This window comes from Vulpes lagopus, chromosome 4, assembly GCF_018345385.1.
Source record: "Vulpes lagopus strain Blue_001 chromosome 4, ASM1834538v1, whole genome shotgun sequence".
Lineage (NCBI taxonomy): Eukaryota > Metazoa > Chordata > Mammalia > Carnivora > Canidae > Vulpes > Vulpes lagopus.
Window position 1 is genome coordinate 91,781,469 of NC_054827.1, and position 20,404 is coordinate 91,801,872.

Sequence of the window (20,404 nt, forward strand, 5' to 3'; positions counted from 1 at the left end):
AAAAAGTGCATGTAGCTGAACAAGTTTTTCAACACCATTTGTTGAAGAGACTTTTTCTCATTGCATATTATTGCTTCCTTTGTCAAAGATTAATTGACCATATAATAATGGATTTGTTTCTAGTATTTTTATTCTGTTCTGTTGATGTATTCATTTTTGTGCCAGTACCATACTGGTTTTGTTGTTGTTTATTGTATTTTTAAAATTTTATTTTAAATAGGCTCCATGCCCAACATAGGCCTTGAATTTATAACCCCGAGATTAAGTCATGTGCTCTACTGATCACCCAGCCAGGTGCCCCAGTACCACACTGCTTTGATTACTACAGCTCTATAATATCATTTTAAATCTGTAATTGTGACATGTCCAATTTTGTTTTTCTTTCTCAAGATTGCTCTGGCTATTTGGGGACTTTTATGGTTGATACAAATTTCAGGATCGTTTGTTCTAGTTATGTGAAAAATGCTATTGGTATTTTGATAGGAACTACCTTAAATCTGTAGATTTCAGGAGAGAAGTTAAGATGGTAGAGGAGTAGGGTGACCCTAAGTTTGCCTTATCCCTTGAACACAGCTAGATAAATATCAAATCATTCGGGACACCCAATAAATAAGTCTAAGGACTGAGAGAACAGAACTGCAAGTCTACAAGTAGAATCGTGGAAGGTACAAGCTGTGGAGGGTAATTTAGGGGAGATTAGAACTGTTGGGTGTTGTAGAGGGGAGGGATCCCTGCTAACAAACTACCACAAAGTAGCAGAGCACAAAATCTGAACTTTTATTTTTTAAATTTTTTATTGGTGTTCAGTTTGCCAAAATATAGCATAACACACAGTGCTCATCCCATGAAGTGCCCTCCTCAGTACCCGTCACCCTGTCACACCAAGCCCCCGCCCACCTCCCTTTCCACCACCTCTCTGTTCATTTCCAGAGTTAGGTGTCTCTCATGTTCTGTCACCCTCACTGATATTTCCCACTCATTTTCTCTCCTTTCCCCTTTATTCCCTTTCACTAATTTTCATATTTCCCAAAAGAATGAAACCATATACTGTTTGTCCTTCTCCGATTGACTTATTTCACTCAGAATAATACCCTCCAGTTCCATCCAAGTTGAAGCAAATGGTGGGTATTTGTCGTTTTTTAACGGCTGAGTAATATTCTATTGTATACATAGACCACATCTTTATCCGTTCATCTTTTGATGGACACCGAGGCTCCTTCGACAGTTTGGCTATTGTGGACATTGCTGCTTTAAATATTGCAGTGCAGGTGTCCTGCCATTTCACTGCATCTATATCTTTGGGGTAAATTCCCAGCAGTGCAATTGCTGGGTCATAGTAGCTCTATTTTTAACTCTTTGAGGAAGCTCAACACAGTTTTCCAGTGGCTGTACCAGTTCACATTCCCACCAACAGTGCAAGAGGGTTCCCCTTTCTCCACATCCTCTCCAACATTTATGTTTCCAGCCTTATTTATTTTTACCATTCTCACTGGTATGAGGTGATATCTCCTTGTGGTATTGATTTGTATTTCCTTAATGGCATGGGATGCGGAGCATTTTCTCATGTGCTTGTTGGCAATGTCTGTCTTACTCTGTGAAATTTCTATTCATGTCTTTAGCCCATTTAATGATTGGATTGTTTGTTTCTTTGCTGTTGAGTTTAATAAGTTCTTATAGATCTTGGATACTAGCCCTTTATCTGATATGTCATTTGCAAATATCTTCTCCCATTCTGTAGGTTGTCTTTGAGTTTTGTTGACTGTTTCTTTTGCTGTGCAGAAGCTTTTTATCTTGATGAAGCCCCAATAATTCATTTTTGCTTTTGTTTCATTGCCTTCATAGATGTAACTTTCAAGAAGTTGCTGTGGCCAAGTTCAAAAAGGGTGTTGCCTGTGTTCTCCTCTAGGATTTTGATGGAATCTTGTCTCACATTTAGATTTCATCCGTTTTGAGTCTATCTTTGTGTATGGTGTAAGAAAATGGTCCAGTTTCATTCTTCTTCATGTAGATGTCCAACTTTCCCAGTACCATTTATTGAAGAGACTATTTTTTCCAGTGGATATTATTTCCTGCTTTATTGAATATTAGATGACCATACAGCTGAGGGCCCATTTCTGGGTTCTCTATTCTATTCCATTGATCTATGTGTCTATTTTTGTGCCAGTACCACACTGTCTTGAACCACAGCTTTGTAGTACAACCTGAAATCTATCTGTGATATGATGCCCCCTGCCCTGGTTTTCTTTTTTAATATTCCCCTGGCTATTTGGGGTCTTTTCTGATTCCACACAAATCTTAAGATGATTTGTTCCAACTCTCTGAAGAAAGTCCATGGTATTTTGATAGGGATTGCATTAAATATGTCAATTGCCCTGGGTAACATTGACATTTTCATGATATTAATTCTTCTAACCCATGAGCATGGAATGTTTTTCCATCTTTTAGTGTCTTCCTCAATTTCCTTCAGAAGTGTTCTATAGTTCTTAGGGGATAGATCCTTTTTACCTCTTTGGTTAGGTTTATTCCTAGGTATCTTATGCTTTTGGGTGCAATTGTAAATGCATGTACTCCTTAATTTCTCTTTCTTCAGTCTCATTGTTAGTGTATAGAAATGCCACTGATTTTAGTGCATTGATTTTGTATCCTGCCACACTGCCGAATTGCTGTATGAGTTCTAGAAATCTTGGGGTGGAGTCTTCTGGATTTTCTAAGTACAGTATCATGTCATCTGTGAAGAGGGAGAGCTTGACTTCCATGCTGATTAGAATGCCTTTTATTTCTTTTCGTTTCCTGATTGCTGAGGCTAGGACTTCTAGTACTATGTTGAATAGCAGTGGTGAGAGTGGACATCCCTATCATGTCCCTGATCTTAGGGGAAAAAGTCCCAGTGTTTCCCCATTGAGAATGATATCTGCTGTGGGCTTTTCAAAGATAGCTTTTAAGACACTGAGGAATGTTCCCCCTATCCCTACATCTGAAGAGTTTTAATCAGGAATGGATGCTGTAATTTGTAAAATACTTTCTCTGTATCTATTGACAGGATCATATGGTTCTTATTTTTTCTCTTGCTTATATGATCTATCATTGTGATTATGTGATGTGATCTATCATTGATTGCTTTACGAGTGCTGAAACAGCCTTGCATCCCAGGGATAAATCTCACTTGGTCATGGTGAATAATCTTCTTAATGTACTGTTGGATACTATTGGCTAGTATCTTGTTGAGAATTTTTGCAACCATGTTCATCAGGGATATTGGTCTATAATTCTCCTTTTTGGTGGGGTCTTTGTCTGGTTTTGGAATTAAGGTGATGCTGGCCTCATAGAATGAGTTTGGAAGTACTCCATCCCTTTCTGTCTTTCCAAACAGCTTTAGTAGAATAGGTATGGTTTCTTCTTTAAACGTTTGCTAGAATTCCCCTGGGAAGCCATCTGGCCCTGGACTTTTGTGTCTTGGGAGGTTTTTGATGACTGCTTCAATTTCCTCCCTGATTATCGATCGGCCTGTTCAGGTTTTCTATTTCTTCTTGTTCCAGTTTTGCTACTTTGTGGTTTTCCAGAAATGCACCCATTTCTTCTTGATTGCCTATTTTATTGGTGTATAGCTGCTCATAATATGTTTTTAAAATCGTCTATATTTCCTTAGTATTGGTGGTGATCTCTCCTTTTTCATTTGTGATTTTATTAATTAAGAGTTTTCTCTTTTGTTTTTAATAAGGCTGGCTAATGGTTTATATATCTTATTAATTCTTTCAAAGAACCAACTCCTGGTTTTGTTGATCTGTTCTACAGTTCTTCTGGTCTCTATTACATTGAGTTCTGCTTGAAGCTTTATTAACTCTCTTCTTCTGCCTGGTGTATGTTTTATTTGCTGTTCTTTCTCCAGTTCCTTTAGGTGCAAGGTTAGATTGTGTATTTGAGTTTTTTCTAGTTTTTTGAGGGATGCTTGTATTGCGATGTATTTTCCTTTCAGGACTGCTTTTGCTGTATCCCAAAGATTTTGAATGATTGTATCTTCGTTCTCATTAGTTTCCATCAATCTTTTTAATTCTTCTCTAATTTCCTGTTTGACCTTTTCATCTTTTAGTAGGATGCTCTTTAACCTCCATGTGTGTTTAGGTTTCTTCCAAATTTCTTCTTGTTGAGTTCAAGTTTCAAAGCATTATGGTCTGAAAATATGCAGGGGACAATCCCAATCTTTTGATATCAGTTGAGACCTGATTTATGACCCAGTATGTGGTCTATTCTGGAGAAAGTTCCATGTGCACCTGAGAAGAATGTGTATTCAGTTGCGTTTGGTTGTAAATTTCTGTAAATATCTGTGAAATCCATCTGGTCCAGTGTATCATTTAAAGCTCTTGCTTCTCTGGAGATTTTGTGCTTAGAAGATCTGTTATTTGCAGAAAGAGCCGTGTTAAAGTCTCCCAGTATTCTATGTATGTCTTAACTTTGGTTATTAATTGATTGATATACCTGGCAGCTCCCACATTAGCGGCATAAATATTCATGATTGTTAGGTCCTCTTGTTGGATAAATCCTTTAAGTGTTTTATAGTGTCCCTCTTAATCTCTTACTACAGTCTTTGGGATAAACTTTAGTGTATCTGATATGAGGATTGCTACCCATGCTTTCTTTGGAGGACCATTTGAATGGTAAATGGTTCTCCAACCTTTCATTTTCAGGCTGTTGGTGTCCTAAAGTCTAAAATGAGTCTCTTGTAGACAGCATATAGATGGGTCTTGTTTTTTTATCCACTCTTATACCCTGTGTCTTTTCTTGGGATCATTTAGCCTATTTACATTCAGAGTTACTATTGAAAGATATCAATTTAGTTTCATCGTAATACCTATTCAGTCCCTGTTTTGTGTATTATTTCTCTGGCATCCTCTTTCTTTTACAGAGTCCCCCTTAATATTTGTTGCAGAACTGGGTTGGTGGTCACATATCTTTAGTTTCTGCCTATCCTGGAAGCTCTTTATCTCTCTTTCTATTCTGAATGAGAGCCTTGCTGGATAGAGTATTCTTGGCTGCAGGTTCTTCGCAATAGGTCCCTGGATATATCCTGCCAGCCCTTTCTGGCCTGCCAGGTCTCTGTGGAGAGGTCTGCTGTGAATCTAATATTTCTCCCCATGTAAGTTAGGGGTCTCTTGTCTCTTGCTGCTTTAAGGATTTTCTCTTTATCTTTGGAATTTGCAAGTTTCATGATCAGATGTCAGGGTATTGTATGGTTTTTATTGATAATGGGTGGGGCAATCTATCTCCTGGATCTGAATGCCTGTTTCTCTCCCCAAATTAGGGAAGTTCTCAGCTATGATTTGTTCAAATATACTTTCTCCTCCTCTGTCCCTTTTAGCGCCCTCTGGAACCCCAATTAAACTGGGATTTTTCCTTCTGAGGCTGTGATTTATTTCCCTTAACCTTTCCTCACGGTCTTTTAATTGTTTTTCTCCTTTTTTTCTCAGCTTACTTCCTTGGTATCTACTTGTCTTCTGTGTCACTCACTCTTTCTTCTACCTTGTTAACCCTTGTCGTTAGGACCTCCAGTTTGTATTGTATCTCATTTAATTGATTTTTAATTTGGCCTGATTAGATCTAAATTCTGCAGTCATGAAGTCTCTTGAATCCTGTATGCTTTTTTCTAGAGCCACCAGAAGCTTTATAATTGTGTTTCTGAATTGGCTTTCTGACATTGAATTGTAATCCAAATTCTGTAACTCTGTGGGAGAGAGTACTGTTTCTGATTCTTTTGTGGTGAGTTCTTTCTAGTCATTTTGCTCAGTGCAAAGTGGCTAAAAACAAGTTGTACTGTAAAAAGCAAGGAAAGAAAAGAGACAAAACAAACAAACAACAAGGGGTATCCTCTGGTTCTATATACTGTAAATCCCTCGACTTCCCCTGGAACTTTCCAGTGCTGCTTGGTCAATAACTTGTTTTTCCCCTGTCCTTCTAGCTGTTCTACTGGGGGAGGGGACTGCTGTGCTGATTCTCAGGTGTGTTCACCTGGGGGAGCTGCCCCGCCCTCTGCCAGGTGCATGGCTCAGTGTCAGCTGTTTATCCTGTGAGGTCTGTGTTCCTTGGTGGCCCTGCTCTGTCCCAGGCACAGGGTTACATCAGGAGGAACAACCCCACTGGCAGCAGCCATGTCCTCAGCCTTGGAGTCAGCACCTGCAGTAACTACTGCAGCTCCCAGTCTGCAGGGGCCTGGATGCTCTGCGGGCAGGGGGCGCTCATCTGCACAGCTCGGGGCCCCACGCGACAGGAGTGCCCTTGCTGTCCTGGCCCTCCCCGCCTCTACCTGTCCTGATGGGAGCACAGGGCCTGGGATCCCGGGCATGGGCCGCTGGAATCGCACTCCCGGGGCCACGTAGTCCCCTTTGCCGGGGAGTTGGCTTCTCCCGAGGCCGGACGGGCGTGCACTAGGCGGCGTCTGCGGTGCACTCTCCCCGGGGCACACCTCCTCTGTTAGTGACTCCAGGAGCGTGGAGGCTCCACTGCCCCTCCTGGGATCCTGCCCGACTTCCCTGCCAGTGCCTTTCCCTCCAGGAAGAATCTGACGCAGATTTTTAAGAGTTTCTGCTTCTCTGGGACTGGACTTTCCTGTCCTGGAGGTTTTCGCCACCCACCTTAGCCCGGCTCCTCGCGGGGACCTCTCCCCCACTTGATATTTATTTATTTATTTATTTATTTATTTATTTATTTATTTATTTACTTATCTATCTCCCTACATTGTTAGAAGCACAAACTCTTCTGTCTGTAGCATTCCAGCTGTTCTCTCTTTAAATCTCAGGCTGAATTCATAGATTTTCAGGATGATTTGAAAGTTATCTTGGTAAGTTTATGGGGACAGGTTACTGGGGACCCTACTCTTCCACCATCTTGCCCCGCCCCCCAATATCTGAACTTTTAGAAGTCTACCACTGTCGAGGTTATGCCTGGCTTATCAGTGCTCTTATTGGGAAGAAGGGTGGAGTCCAGGAGGGGACAGCGTGATCTGGGGATTCCCTGGGTTGTCCAGAGGAAAGAGTTCCCCTACTTGGAGTGCATTTGGGAGTGGTGGCAAGGCCTCTTAATGGACATAACATTGGGTGCTGTCAACTTGTTGCACTGTTCCCAAGCATAGGAGTGGGAACACCAGCTGAGGGCAGCAAGTCTTGATGCTGGTTTTCTGCTCTACTTTTCCATAAACTCTGAAACACTGCACAGTCATGGGAGTGGCCACCAAACTGCTAAAGCACAGCGAAACCATCCCCCAGAGGATTAACTCTGGGAAACACTGGGTGATTCCCTAAAATCTGGAATTTAGAAACACAACTGTAAGCCTGAGATAAAACACAGGAGTACTCTGCTAGGTGGCAAGCAAACAGACAAACAGCTGTCTGTCTTCACACAGACAGGGTGAAGAAAGCTGGGGACACAAAAGGGGTGATTGTTGGCTCTTCTGTGAGGGCTTTCTAAAGAGTGGCAAGTATGAACTCTCCACTCTGAGGGGAGGATAAAAGGGCCACACCATTTTGTCCCCTGCCCATCAGCACTGACTGACTCAGTGAGCTGCACAGGGCCACCAAGTGAAGGCAAGAACCACTTGCAGCAAGCCCAGCACCCCTATGCCCTGCAGGTACATCTCTATGAGGACAAGTCAGCCTGAGAATCAGCACAAGAGTCCTTTCCCTCAGAAGACAAGCACAAATCCCTCACATGTACCAAATCTACTGATCTTAGAATGCTGCATAGCTTCAGCTCTTATTTTTAGTTTTAATTTCTAAGTTATTTGTATTACATATTTTTTTATTATTTGTATTTAGCTTCTTTTAACAAGCAGACCAAACCACACATAGTATCTACCTTTTTATTCTTTCTTCTTTTCCTAGACTAAATGATAAGATGGAGGAATTCACCCTAAAGGAAAAAACAGCAAGTAGAGGTAATGGCCAGGGATTTTATCAATACAGATATAAGTAAGATGTCTGAAGTAGAATCTAAAACAAAAATTATAAGGATACTAGCTGGGCTTGAAAAAAGCTTTGAGGACACTATAGAATACCATACTATAGACATAAAGGAACTAAAATCTGGTCAGAGTGAAATTAAAAATGCTATGAACAAGATGCAAACCCAAATGGATGACATAATGATGAGGATGTATGAAACAGAGGAACAAATCAATGATATAGAAGATAAAATTATGGAAAATAATGAAGCTGAAAAACAGAGGGAAAGAAAGGTATTAGATCATGCAGGTAGATTTGGGGAACTTAGCAACTTCTTAAAATGTAACAACATTCATACATTAGGAGTCCAACATGAAAAGAGAGAAAAAGAGGTAGAAGGTACATTTGAGCAAATTATAGCTGAAATCTTCCCTAATATGGGGAAGGACACAAACAGACATTGAAATCCACGAAGCATAGAGAATTCCCATTAAATTCATCAAAAGCCAGCCATCACCAGGACAAATTCACAAAATACAAAGACAAAGAAGGAATCCTGAAAGCAGCAAGGGAAAAAAGTCCATAAGATACAAGAGAAGACAGTTCAGGTTCACAGGAGATCTGCCCACTGAAAAGTTGCAGGCCAGAATAAAGTGGCAGTATATATCTAACCTGCTGCATGGGGAAAATATACTGCCAAGAATATTTTATCCTGCAAAGTTGTCATTCAGAATAGGAGATATAAAGAGTGTTATAGACAAACAAAAACTAAAGGAGTTTGTGACCACTAAACCAGCCCTGCAAGGAGTATTAAAGGAAACTCTTTGAGTGGGAGAGTTAAAAAAAACAAAGCAACAGAGTAGAAAGGAGTAGAGCACATCACCAGAAATACCCAACTTTATAGGCTGGCACAACACAATGGCAGTAAATTCATATATTTCAATAATTACTCTGAATGTAAATGGACTAAATAATCAAAGGTATAGAGTATCAGTATGAATAAAAAAAAACAAAAAACAAGAGTCCTCTGCATGCTGCCTGCTAGAGACTTATCTTAGATCCAAAGACCCCTGCAGATTGAAAGTGAGAGGATGGAGAGCCATTTGTCATGCTAATGGATGTCAAAAGAAGGCAGAGGTTGCCATACTTACATCAAACTAGATTTTATTTTATTTTATTAAAGATTTTATTTATTTATTCATGAGAGATACACAGAGAGAGGCAGAGGCAGGCAGAGGGAGAAGCAGCCTCCCCACAGGGAGCCTGATATTGGACTCGATCCCAGGACCCCAGGATTATCCTTTGAGCTGAAAGCAGAGACTTAACCACTGATCCACCCAGACATCCCAGACAAACTAGATTTTAAACCAAAGACTGTAAAAAAAAGATGAAGAAGGAGATTGTATAATAATTAAAAAGTCTATCTAAAAAGATTTAACCAGGGGATCCCTGGGTGGCGCGGCGGTTTAGCACCTGCCTTTGGCCCAGGGCACGATCCTGGAGACCCGAGATCGAATCCCACGTCGGGCTCCCGGTGCATGGAGCCTGCTTCTCCCTCTGCCTGTGTCTCTGCCTCTCTCTCTCTCTCTGTGACTATCATAAATTTAAAAATAAATTTTAAAAAAAGAATAAAAAGATCTAACCATTGTAAATATTTATGCCCCCAATGTAGATGACCCAAATATATAATCAGTTAGTAAGAAAATTTTAAAAAATTATTGATAATAATACAATAATAGTAGAGGACTTTAACACCCCACTTACATCAATAGATCATATAAGCAGAAAATCAGCAAGGAAACAATGGCTTTGAATGGCACACTGAACCAGATGGATTTAACAGATATATTCAGAACACTTCATCCAGTGCAGCAGAATACACTTTCTTTTTGAGTACACGTGGAACACTCTCCAGAAGATATCACATACCAAGTCACAAATCAATTCTCAACAAGGACAAAAATATTGAGATCCTCCCATGCATATTTTCAGATCATGCTATGAATCTTGAAGCCAATCAGAAGAAAAAAATTGAAAGACCACAAATACATGAAGGTTAAAGAACATCCTACTAAAGAATGAATAATTTAACAGGAAATTAAAGATGAAATTAAAAAGTACAGGAAGCAAATGAAAATGAAAATACAACAGTCCAAAATCTTTTGGATGCAACAAAGGCCATCCTAAGAGGGAAGTATATTGTAATACAAGCCTACCTCACAAAGCTAGAAAACTCTTAAAAATACAACCTAACCTTAAACTTAAAGGAGCTAGATGAAGAACAGCAAATGAAGCCTAAAGGCATCAGAAGAAGATAAATAATAAAGATTAGAGCAGAAATAAATGATATAGAGAAAAACAAAAAAAAGAACAAATTAATTAAACAAAGTTCTTTGAAAAAAATCAATAAAATTGATAAACTCCTACCTAGATTTTATCAAAAAAAAAGAGAAAGGACCCAAATAAAATCAAGAATGAAAGAAAATAGATCACAACCAACATTGCAGAAATATAAATAGTCTTAAGAAAATATTATTAAAAATTATATTTCAACAAACTGGGCAATCTGGAAGAAATGGATGAGTTTCTAGAAACATACAAACTACCAAAACTGAAACAGCAAGAAGTAAAAAATTTTAACAGACTCATAACCAGCAAAGAAATAGAATCAGTAACCAAAAATCCCAACAAACTAAAGTCCAGGACTAAAGGACTTCCCAGGGGAATTTTATCAGACATTAAAGTAGAATTAATATCTATTCCTCTCAAATTATTCCAGTAAATAGAAATGGAAGGAAAACTACCAAATTGATCCTAAGAGGTCAGCATTATCTTGATCCCAACACTGGAAAATGACCCTACTAAAAAAATAGAATTATAGTCCAATATCCCTGATAATAAAATACTAGCAAATCAAATCCAACAGTACATTAAAAGAATTATTCACCACAATCAAGTGGAATTTATTCTTTGGCTACAGAAGTGGTTCAATATTTGCAAAGCAATCAACATAATACATCACCTTAATAAGAGGAAGGATATGAACCATATGATCCTCTTAATAGATACAGAAAAAGCATTTGACAAAAGGCACCATCCTTTCTTGTAAAAACTCTAAAAAGTAGGGATAAGGGAACATACCACAACATCATAAAGGCCATATACAAAAGACCCACTGCTGATATCATCTTCAGTGGGGGGAAAGTAAGAGCTTTTACACTAAGGTCAGGAACAAGACAGAGATGTTCATCTCACCATTACAATTTAACATAGTACTTGAAGTCTTAGCCTCAGCAACCAGACAACAAAAAGAATAAAGAGCATCCAAATCAGCAAGGAAGAAGTCAAACTTTCACTATTTGCAGACAACATGATACTTATGCAGAAAACCCTAAAGAATCCACCAGAAAATTGCTAGAACTATTACATAAATTTTTTTTTAATTTTTTTTTATTTATTTATGATAGTCACAGAGAGAGAGAGAGAGAGAGGCAGAGACACAGGCAGAGGGAGAAGCAGGCTCCATGCACCGGGAGCCCGACGTGGGATTCGATCCCGGGTCTCCAGGATCGCGCCCTGGGCCAAAGGCAGGCGCCAAACCGCTGCGCCACCCAGGGATCCCGAACTATTACATAAATTCAGCAGAGTCACAGGATATAAAATCAACGTACAGAAATCTTTTTTTTAACATACAGAAATCTATTGCATTTCTATATACTAGCAGCAGAAAGTATATGCTACTACATATAGCAGAAAAAGAAATCAAGGAATTGGCCCCATTTACAATTGCACCAAAACCATTAAGATACCAAGGAATAAATTTAACCAAAGAGGTAAAAGATTTGTACTCTGGAAACTACAGAACCTATATGAAGGAAATTGAAGAAGACACAAAGAAATGGAAAAGCATCCCATGTTTCTGGGTTGGAAGCATTGTTAAAATACCTATACTATCTAAAGCATTCTGCACATGTAATGCAATCCTTATCAAAATACCACATTTTTTTTTTGCAGAACTAGAACAAACAATCCTAAAATTTACATGGAACCAGAAAAGACCCTGAATAGCCAAAGCAATCCTAAAAAAGAAGAGCAAAGCTGGAAGCATCCCAATTCTGGACTTCAAACTATATTTATAAAACTGTTGTAATTAAGACAGTTTGGTACTGGCATGCAAGAAGACACATAAATCAATGGAACAGAATAGTAAACTCAGAAATGACCCATGAGTATATGGTAAACTAATCTTTATTTTTTAAGATTTATTTACTTATTTCATAGAGAAAGAGCACAAACAGGAGGTGTAGAGGGAGAAGTTGAAGGAATCTCAAGCAGACTTCATGCTGAACATGGAGCCCAACTCAGGGCTTGGTATCAGTTACCCTTAGGTCATGACCTGAGCTGAAACCAAGAATTGGATGCTTAACCAACTGCATTTCCCACATGCCCCATGGTCAACTAATGTTTCTTGAAACAGAAAAGAATATCCAACTGAACACACAGTCTCTTCAACAAATGGTGTTGGGAAAACTGAACAGCAACATGCAAAGGAATGAAACTGGACCACTTTCTTACATCACACACAAAAATGAATTAAAAATGGATGAAAGACCTAAATGTAGGACATGAATCCATCAAAATCCTAGAGGAAAACACAGGCAGAAACCTCCTTAACCTTGGCCAGAGCAACTTCTTACTAGACTTGTCTCCAGAGACAAGGGAAACAAAAGCAAAAATGAACTATTGAGACTTCGTCAAGATCAAAACCTTCTGCATAGTGAAGGGAACAGTCAATAAAACTAAAATGCAGAGTATGGAATGGGATAAAATATTTTCAAAGTACATATTTGATAAAGGGTTAGTATCCAAAACCTTTAAAGAAGTTATCAAACAAGCAAAATCCAAATAATCCAATTAAGAAATGGGCAGAAGACATGAATAGACACTTTTTCAAAGAAGATATCAGATGACTAACAGACACATGAATACATGCTCAACATCATTCATCACCAGGGGAATACAAATCAAAACCATAATGATACCACCTCACACCTGTCAGAATGGCTAAAATTATCAATACCAGAAACAACAGGTGTTGGTGATATTGAAGAGAAAAGGGAAATCTCTTGCACTGTTGGTGTGAATGGAAACTGGGGCAGCCAGTATGGAGTTTCCTCAAAAAATAGTATGGAGTTTCCTCAAAAAAGTACGGAGTTTCCTCAAAAAAAGTTAAAAATAGAATTATCCTGTAATCCAGCAATTGCACTACTAGGTATTTACCCAAAGGATACAAAAATACTGATGTGAATGGGTATGTGCACCTCAATGTTGATAGCAGCATTATCAACAATAGCCAAACTACAGAGAGAGCCCAAATGTCCACTTACTGATTAAAGGATAAAGTAAATATGATATATAAATATACAATCAAATATTTCTCAGCCATTAAAAAGAATGAAATCTTGCCATTTGCAACAATGTGGATAGGGTTTCAGTGATTATGCTAAGTAAAATAAGTGAGTCAGAGAAAGACAAATACCATATGATTTCACTCATATGTGGAATTTAGGAATCAAAGCAGATGAATGTGTGTGAAGGGGGAAAAGGGAAGGAGAGGGTATGCAAACCATAAGAGATTCTTAATAGAGAACAAACTGAGGTTTGATGGAGGGAGTTGGGTGGAGAATGGACAAGATGAGTGATGGGTATTAAAGAAGGTACTGATGTGGGACTCGATCCTGAGTCTCCAGGATCATGCCCTAGGCCAAAGGCAGGCGCCAAACCACTGAGACACCCAGGGATCCTTATCCAGTGCATTTTTTATTTCACTTATTGTTTTCTTCACCTGTGATTGGTTCCTTTTTATCTCTTTTTTAAGGGTCTCATTAATGTCTTCCACTCTTTTCTAAGTCTAGTGAGTACCTTTATGATCATTACTTTAAATTTTCTATCTGGCATATTACTTATCTCCATTTTGCTTAGGTCTCTTTCTATAATTTTGTCCTCTTCTTTCAACTTGAGACATATCCCCGTGTATCTTCATTTTGTCTAACTCTTTTTTGTTGTGTCTTTGTATTAAGAAAGTCAGCTATGTCTCCTCTATTGAAAGTACTGGGTGTTTGTGTGGGGGAAGTAGTGGGTGAGGCATGCACTTTCACAAGATGGCACTGGTCCTTTGCCAGAGGTCACATACTTTGCCACCAAGACTAGGCCAGCCAGGGTGAAAACAGAAAGCACATGTGGGTGGAGCACACATTGTTCACAAGTTTTGTTTTCTGGTCCTCTTCCACTGTGCTATATGAGCACAGCACAGAGTGCCCAAAAGTTACTCACACTGGTTCTCTTCCACAGGATATGTGTGATGCCCTGGGATGCCTAGGTGGCTCAGCAGTTGAGCATATGCCTTTGACTCAGGGCATGATCCTGGAGTCCTGGGATTGGGTCCCACATCGGGTTCCCTGCATGGAGCCTACCTATCCCTCTGCCTATGTTTCTGCCTCTGTCTGTGTCTCTCATGAATAGATAAATAAAGTCTTTTTTAAAAAAGGATATGTGATGCCCTGGTCTTGGCAGTGGGGTGGCAGTGGGCAGGGGGTATAGTACCCAGAAATTTTCCATGGGATATACCACCACTGCCAAAACCAGAGCCCTGCTAAATATGTGGGTTGGGAGACACAGTGTTAACAAGGTTTGTGCTGTGCTGGTCATGGGACCCACAACATGAAGATGAGGCAGGTCAGGCTGCAGGGAGTGAGGAGCAGTTTTAAGCAAGTTATGTATTGAATATTTGCATTGGGCTGATGCCCACAGGTCACCAGCATCTTTATGCTAAGGAACAAGGAAGAGAAATAACACCTGCCAGCTCAGGTGTTTCTAGAGGAGTTTCCCAGTATAGGTCTCTTTGGGACCACTCTATAATTAGTAAATAACTTTCCCTCCCTTATGCCTCAGGTGTTTTTCAAACTGCTGCTGGTATGCTATATCTCCATAGGCTATTTTTCCATATTTTTTTCTTTTCTTTTCTTTTCTTCTTTTCTTCTTTCTTCTCTTCTCTTCCCTTCCCTTTCCTTCCCTTTTTTCTTTCTTCCTTCTTTCCTTTCTTCTTCTTTTTGTTGTTGTTGTTGTTGTTGTTTCTTTAAAGGTGAGGATTCCGTTTTTATTCTGTCAGTCTTCAAGTAATTTTCTGGGTTATTTATGTTGATAAGAGTGTTATCCAGTTGCATCCATGAGATGAGATGAGTTTAAGATCTTCCTATTCTGCCATCTTTCCCAGAAGTCCAATAATATCCATCCTAACAGGCATGACATGACATTTCCTTGTGGTTTTGACTTACATTTCCCTAATAATTAGTGATATTGAGAACCTTCTCATGTGCCTGTTGGCTGTTTGGATGTCTTCTTTTGAGAAACACTGATCTTATTCTTAAGTCTTTCCCCACTCTGCTTGTCCTGCATCTCCATTGCTTCTACTCTTCCTTTTCTTACATTATTCCCTCTGTTTCATGAATATGCCTGTGTACTTCTCCCTGTGTTCTTGTCATAAAGTTCAGGTGTTCTGCAGTCTATTCAAAGTCTATATTGAAAGTGATAGGTACACATGAGATGACTGCCATGCTTACAGGTCATGCAGAAGTTACGGGATAAACTCCTGCACAAGGTCAGCTTGGGGATGTTTATGCAGCTCCAGTGTGTCCATCTTTAGATAAGCTTTGCCCCTAAGCTTTCTTTATGCTCCTAATATTTTCATAAGAATAAAACAGCACTTCCTTGAGCATTTTGAAAACATTAAACATATGTGACATGGACATAAACATCTGTCCTTGGATCTCCACAAAAATGAGAGAAAAGCTATTGTGCATCATAACAGCATGCCTTATCTAGATATTTGCAAGGCTTCCTGAGAATTTTCGTAGTAGGCATCTAAATATAAAAAAATTGAGTAATCTATTCCTAATAACTTTGCTTCAGAAATGAAAAACCTTTGAAAAAGTAATTGATCACACTGGTGACATTGGTATTAATGTTTCTCAAACAGAGGGAATGACACGGTCTAAAGGCTCAAGGTGCAACATGGCTCAATAATGCTGCCACCATGCAGACACCTAGTGCTGCTGATGTAATCCTTGTGTCTTTCACACTGGGAGAACACAAAAATGTGAAATCCACACATCAGATTCTGTTGTTTAGCTGCCTGGAGTATTTAGACTGTAAGGGAAAAGTGGCTATTGTATTACGATCTATATTGCATTCCTCCATTCAGGTGTTTCAGTCCTTAGCAAATCATTCTGATTTACATTGGAAAAGTGCTCATTTTTTATTCTTACAAAGTAGCTTTCATATCATCATATACATATGTTGACAAGGTTAAAAATTGCAAACAGTAACACTTGCAGGAAACAATAATGAGTATATTCAATTCTATCCTAAATCTTGTATAAACTGTAAACCTGGAATGTTACATGGTCATTATTAATCTTTTCTTTCTCCCTTCAGGTAGTTAGCTCTAAGTGCATTCTCTCTGAAATCAATAAACAGTCATCATTCCCTTTACTACAGCATATAACAGTAGTTCAGTATACATTTTCCATTATCATTTTAATAATGCTGTTACTGAGGCCTGAAACTGCCTAAAAAGAATTTGCTTCACTGGAGCCTTTCTCTTTTAGTGGAACTTTAAATTTTTAAGGGCCTTTAAAGAAAAATTGCTAATATTTCTGGTTATCACCATTATCTGCACAGGCAAAAGGTGGAACAATAAGCAAACTAAAAAAATAAATCAGTGTAAACAGCTACAGAACATTCTTTATTTTCATACCTCTCTTAATCTTCCACCATTTGTGTATGTGTGTGTATGTGGTGAGTGTGTGTATGGGTGTATAGGTGTATACATGTAAGTGCATCTGTGATGTATTATGAGTGGTCATATGGCATATGTGTGGTATGTATATGTATGCATGTCATGTGTGATTGTGTGTGTATGTATGTAGGGTAGGGATGAATGTGTGCACATGGTATATAGGTGTGTGTGTGTGTGAATTAAACCTGAAGATGCTGCATCTCCTAATTCCAGACCATTAAACAGAGCTTCCAGACTCCAGAGCTGCGGGGCTTTCTAATGGGATATTACTGGGTACAGTCTGGCAAAGGAGGCAGAAGCAAGTCAGTGGAAATGTGTTTTTCCTTTTCTTGTGAACATTCAGGAAACTAGGCCCAAAACTCCATTCCATTGTCCTCTTCCTCTTGATACCACACTGAATCTCAGTCTCCATCTATATCAGTTTCAGGGAAACAGAATTGTAGGGTATAAATGAATTTATTATAGGAATTGGTTTATGTAACTATAAAGACTACAAAATCTCATGATCCACCATCTGCAAGATGAAGAACCAGGAAAGTTGGTGGTGAAATTCAGTCTGTCTGAAGTTCTAAGAATCAGGGGAGCTCATGATGCAGACCCCAATCTGAGGACAAAAGAAGATTTAAAAAAATACATCCCAGCTCAACAGACAAAAAAAAAAAAGTGGGGGAACAGATTTACCCTTCCTCTGCTTTTTGTTATATTCATACCCTCAACTGATTGAATGATGCCTGCCCATTTTGGGGAGGGCCATCTGCTTTAAGATTCCACCTTTTCTGATATTTCCACTCATATCAAAAAGGGAGACAGAACATGAAAGACTCCTAACTCTGGGAAATGAACTAGGGGTGGTGGAAGGGGAGGAGGGCAGGGATTGGGGGTGACTGGGTGATGGGCACTGAGGTGGGCACTTGACAGGATGAGCACTGGGTGTTATTCTATATGTTGGCAAATTGAACACCAATAAAAAATAAACTTATATTAAAAAAATTAAGATTCCACCTTTTCGGGCAGCCCTGGTGGCTCAGCGATTTAGCGCTGCCTTCAGACCAGGGCCTTATCCTGGAGGCCCGGGATCAAGTCCCACGTTGGACTCCCTGCATGGAGCCTGCTTCTCCCTCTGCCTATGTCTCTCTCTCTCTCTCTCTCTCTCTCTCCCCCCCCCCCTCTCTCTCTCTCTGTCTCTCATGAATAAATAAATAAAATCTTAAAAAAAAAGATTCCACCTTTTCAAATCCTAATCTGACCTGAAAACACCCTCATAGATGCACCCAGAGATAATGTTTAGGCAGTTATCTCTTTAAACATCTATCTATTCCCTTAACCTAATCAAGTCCACACATAACATTAACCATCATAAGTCCATCCCTTGTGAATACAGCACCCATACACATCTACATAAACCATACTTAATCTCTAAATAAAGACAATACAAATCATAATTCCACCTAACATGGTACAGCTAACCTACCCACAACCAAAAACACACTAAATCCTTCCCCATAAGAGGTAGTTCCTACTCTTCTTGATATCCTGGAACTTAAATACTATAATATAAAGTTAATAATACCTAAATACTATGGTATAAAGTCAATACATCTTATGTTACCTAAGGGAATAAAAGAAGGAAGAAGAAAGATATTTGCTACTATATACATATATTTATAACAAAATAAAGACGATTACTCATGACAATTAATGCCCTCTTTTGTGTAACTGGTCATGTGTTTAAAGCTGGTATTTATATGTGTCTTCTACTATGTACTCCATATTGCCTTTGTCTTCATCAACACTTCAGTTGGTCATGATTCTTTGCTTAACAAGATGGCCAGTCCTTCATTCCCAGAGTCTGGGAATGCTAGCAATGCTTGAATTGAGTTATAGTTTTTTATTTACCTTAATCACAGGGCATGGTCATACTAAGAGATACCCTGAGCAATCGCTTGTATTCCAGATATACTCTTCCTTAACTCCACTGTGGAGTGGTATCATGTAATTTCCCCTTTGTATTCAGGATCAATTGCCCCAGCCAACAAAGTGCCTTCCTTTCCTATTGATTCAGAAGCATGAGGGATCCAAAGTGAACAGGTGGAAGTCTTCTCTTCCAGCTCAATGGGATCACTATTGTGTATCATGGTAGAAACATTCCTTCTTTTGTTTTTTTGTTTTGTTTTGTTTTTTTGTTTTTTTTTTATTTATGATAGTCACAGAGAGAGAAAGAGGCAGAGACACAGGCGGAGGGAGAAGCAGGCTCCACGCACTGGGAGCCCGATATGGGACTCGATCCCGAGGCTCCAGGATCGCGCCCCGGGCCAAAGGCAGGCGCCAAACCGCTGCGCCACCCAGGGATCCCCATTCCTTCTTTTGAAACGAAGACTTCTAGTCAGGGGAATAGGAAACATTTTGCTAGTGGGTTGCTAGATAATGAGTGGTGCCACTCTCATTTTTATCCTTTGATTCCTGAAATTGTAAATTCTGGCTATCAGAGAAATAGCACCACTTTCTGGATGCTGATTCAGAGCATATACAAGGTATGTATGTGTCTTAGCCCCACAAAGTTTTGCCATCACTGCTGCTGCTCCTGAGTCTTCAAGAGGCCATTCCACCATTATATGAAGTAAGCTGCTTTAGGATGAAGACTGTAGTAAGACTGGTGAATTCCATGAGCATGGATGCATTGTCAGACATCTTTTGCTGGCACATGCTGGACACTAACCAGTGCACTCTGCCTGAGGCATGACTATGTAGTATCTTCAGGACAAGCAAATGCAGATCACAGCGAGCCCATGGAAGGTGATTTATAGGGAAAATGTCTCTCTTATTCTTGAAATGCAACTAAATGACTCAGCACAATGCTCTATCCTAGTGAATCACGTTGACCAATTATGCTGTTATCTTCATTACTGCTTGGGGCAAAATACCACAGGACCATTTAATAATAGTACTTTTTGACTGGTGACATCTATTTGTCTAGCCAATTCTCACCCTGATTTAAACAGTGAAATGTTTAATTTAATGTAGCCTTGATTACCGGGAACACAATCCTCTTTCCATGAAATTGTATCCCCATGCTTATTCATATGTTCATCAAGTCTTCAGAGGTGTTCCATAGCTGTGTCATGATTTGAGAAAATGTAAGCTTTATTTTATTATCTGGCTGAGAACCAATCAATTCCTTGTGGTTCCTTTGGATTAGAGACTGGGTGGCAATTAAATGTGCCTCTCAGGGGAGTCTCTTAACTGAACAGGACTCCCTTTCTCCATATGCTTCTGACAAAAAATAAGCAAAATCTAAGCTTATTTTCCAAAGTTATTTTTTATGTGAGCTAAATGGATGCAAATTGATGCTTATAGCCTATATTAGAGGTTGCAGTGATTAGAGTCTAGGCTGTCCAGTCTTTTAGAGGATCTCTTGGTTTCTGTGGTATCCAGGCATACAAGTGTAGTTCTCCAAGGAGGATGCTATGAGTATCACATCCCCAGGCACATTTTTTCTCTGACTTCCCTGTCTCTAGCATATTTCTGCCCTCACCCTTCTGGTTCCAGTGTTCCATACCCATTATCTTCATGCTTTCATAGCTCGATTCTAACATCCTCTCTTAAAAATTTTTTCTTCCAT